Genomic DNA, 3,409 nt, shown 5'->3' with positions numbered 1-3,409 from the left:
GAATAAATTTGTATTTATAAGCAAGTGTTACAGCAGAGCTTAATATACATGGAGATCATTTCTCAATATTTTCTTTCTTTGTTTATGCTAGTAAACTATGACACATCATACATACGTGAACATCTTTCTTCTTAAGCCTACAGTCTGGAACAAATTCCAAGGCATGATGTCCCAGATTACCTTATCCAAATTCTTTACTTCCATATTATCCGCAGCTAAATAGTCTCCTAAGCAGAATAAATGCCTTTGCCCAAAATGAAAAAGAATGAGAATATAAAAGCCATAATAGCAAGTGTTTGAGAGGACCTAGTCTGTAAGATCACAATTTTCATGGCTAAACAAAATAAATCTATTATATTCCAGTTTCATTGATTTTTCTCTATGATCACATATTATTTATTATTTCTCTACATCTATTTGAAAAGGTTTACTTGGTAGAATAGTAATTACAGAGTTATGTGATTTATTCAAAATTATATATTTTATTTGCTACAAAAAATAAACATTTATTTGCAAAATTATATTTACATAAAATATACTGTACCAGCATTTTTACAAAACTCATAAAGTTTGTTTTAAAAAAAACCCTTGCCCTCTGTTACACGATTTGGTGCAAATAAATTCCTAGAATGCTTAGAAAAATTTCTCCTATCCCCAATATTAGCCTCACATTTGTTCTTCCCAAATCGAATTTAGAGAATGAAATGATGAACAAAGAATCAAAGTTGTGCTCACTTTGGCAGCACATATAATAATACTAGAATGATAGAGAGAAGACTAGCATGGTTCCTGCACAAGGATGACACACAAATTCATGAAGCATTCCATATTTTTACACCAATAGACAAGCAGAGAGCTAAATTATAATGAAATCCCATTCACAGTTGCTAAAAAGAGAATAATATACCTAGGAATATAGCCAACAAGGGAAGTGAAGGGCCTGTTTAAAGATAACTACAAACAGCTGCTCAAGGAAATAAGAGAGGACATAAACAAATGGAAAAACATTCCATGCTCATGGATAGGAAGAATCAATATAGTGAAAATGGCCATACTGCCCAATGTAATTATTAGATACAATGCTATTCCCATTCAACTACCATTGACATTTTTCACAGAATTAGAAAAATCTAATTTAATATTAATATGAAACCAAAAAAGAGTCTGTATAGCCAAGAAAATCCTAAGCAAAAAGAACAAAGCTGGAGACATCATGCTACCCAACTTCAAACTATGCTAAAAAACGACAGTAACCAAAACAACACGGTACTGGTACAAAAACAGACACATAGACCAAATGGAAATAATAGAGCACTCAGAAATAAGACCACACATCTACAACCATCTGATCTTCAACAAACCTGACAAAAACAAGCAATGGGAAAAGGATTCCTCATTTAATAAATGGTGTTGGGAAAACTGGCTAGCTATATGCAGAAAATTGAAAGTAGACCCCCTTCCTTACACCTTATACAAAAATTAACTTAAGATGGATTAAAGACTTCAATGTAAAACCCAAAACTATAAAAACCATATACAAAAATTGAGGCAATACCATTCAGGACATAAGTACAGGCAAAGATTTCATGAAGAAAACACCAAAAGCAATTGCAACAAAAGCAAAAATTGACATATGGGATCTAATCAAACTTAAGAGGTTCAGCACAGCAAAGGAAATTATCATCAGAGTGAACAGACAACCTACAGAATGGAAGAAAATTTTTGCAATCTATCCATTTAACCAAGGTCTATTATCATTATCTAGAATCTACAAGGAACTTAAACAAATTTAAAAGAAAAAATCCCATTAAGAAGTGGGCAAAAGACATGAACAGGCACTTTACAAATGAAGACGTTTATGCGGCCAACAAACATATGAAAAAAAGCTCAACATCACAGATGATTAGAGAAATGCAAATCAAAACCACAATAACATACCATCTCATGCCATTCAGAATAGTGATTACTAAAAAGTCAAGAAACAACAGATACTGGCAAGGCTGTGAAGAAACATGAACACTTTTACATTGTCGACGGGAATGTAAATTAGTTCAAACATTGTATAAGACAGTGTGGTGATTTCTCAAAGAACTACAACCAGAAATACCATTTGGCCCAGCAATTCCATTACTGGGTAAATACCCAAAGAAATATAAATTATTTTTTTATAAAGAAACATGCATGCATATGTTCACTGCAGCACAATTCACAATAGCAAAGACACAGAATCAACCCAAATGCCCATCAATGATAGAAAATGTGGTTTATATACACCATGGAATGCTATGCAGCATAAAAATGAATGTCTTTTGCAGGCACATGAATGGAGCTGGAAGCCATTATCCTCAGCAAACTAACACAGAAACAGAAAACCAAACCAACATTTTTCTCACTTATAAGTGGGAGCTGAGCAATGAGAACACATGGACACAGGAAGGGGAACATCACACACGAGGCCTTGTCAGTGGTGAGGGCAGGCAGGGGGAAGGAGAGCATCAGAATAAATAGCTAACGCACGTGCAGAGCTTAATACCTCAGAGATGGGTTGATAGGTGCAGCAATCCACCATGGCACCCATTTACCTACGTAACAAACTTGCACATCTTGCATATGTACCTCAGAACGTAAAATAAATATTTTTTTAAAAAAGAATCAAAGTTACTCATTTTAATAAAAATATGTCTACTAGCTCAGATCAGTTCTCACTTTGAGTTATTACAAATAAGAATGAGTATTTGGAAGACAAACTAATCCAAGTTCCACTTGACTTAGAGCCTTTCCTTTTAAAGTTATCTTTTGCATTAAAAACAACATTAATGAATTTTCTTTGTAGTCTAAAAGGCTTGAAGAATCAGTTGGTACTTATTAGACACTGAGCCTTTTTCAAGACAACTGTCCAAGTTACCTATGTTTCATGGTCTGCATCACATTTACCTCCTCATAGTGATTACCATATATATATTACAATACATATAATATATATTATCATATGTACAGTATATATTATCATATATACTACCATGATATGTATATTACCACATGGTATATAAATGCATATATAATATATATAGTATATATATTTTATACATATATAGTGTATATATATCACCATGTTTTATATAGTATGTACATATATATTACCATATATGGTGTATATATGGTGTATACATAGTATATGTAGTATATATAATATATATACCGTATATAATATATAATATATACTATATATACCATATATGGTATACATTATATATACCATATACAGTATATATGGTATATATATTATGTATAGTATATATAATATATATACCATATATGGTATATATATATATATATACCATATATAGTATATACCATGTATAGTATACATACTGTATATAGTATATACCATATAGTATATATACAATAT

At 31.5% G+C, this 3,409-nt stretch overlaps 1 non-coding gene across 1 annotated transcript; it reads left to right on the top strand.

Annotated features, from left to right (window-relative positions):
* The first annotated feature begins 727 nt into the window (after positions 1-727).
* Positions 728-834, top strand: LOC115836231. Its single transcript, XR_004031197.1, has one exon. It is a non-coding gene; the product is annotated as a U6 spliceosomal RNA (small nuclear RNA).
* The last annotated feature ends 2,575 nt before the right edge of the window (positions 835-3,409 follow it).

This window comes from Nomascus leucogenys, chromosome 7b (assembly GCF_006542625.1).
Source record: "Nomascus leucogenys isolate Asia chromosome 7b, Asia_NLE_v1, whole genome shotgun sequence".
In the NCBI taxonomy this organism is placed as follows: Eukaryota; Metazoa; Chordata; class Mammalia; order Primates; family Hylobatidae; genus Nomascus; species Nomascus leucogenys.
The sequence above is the reverse complement of the archived record's forward strand: the minus strand, read 5'-3'. Positions and strand labels throughout refer to the sequence as shown.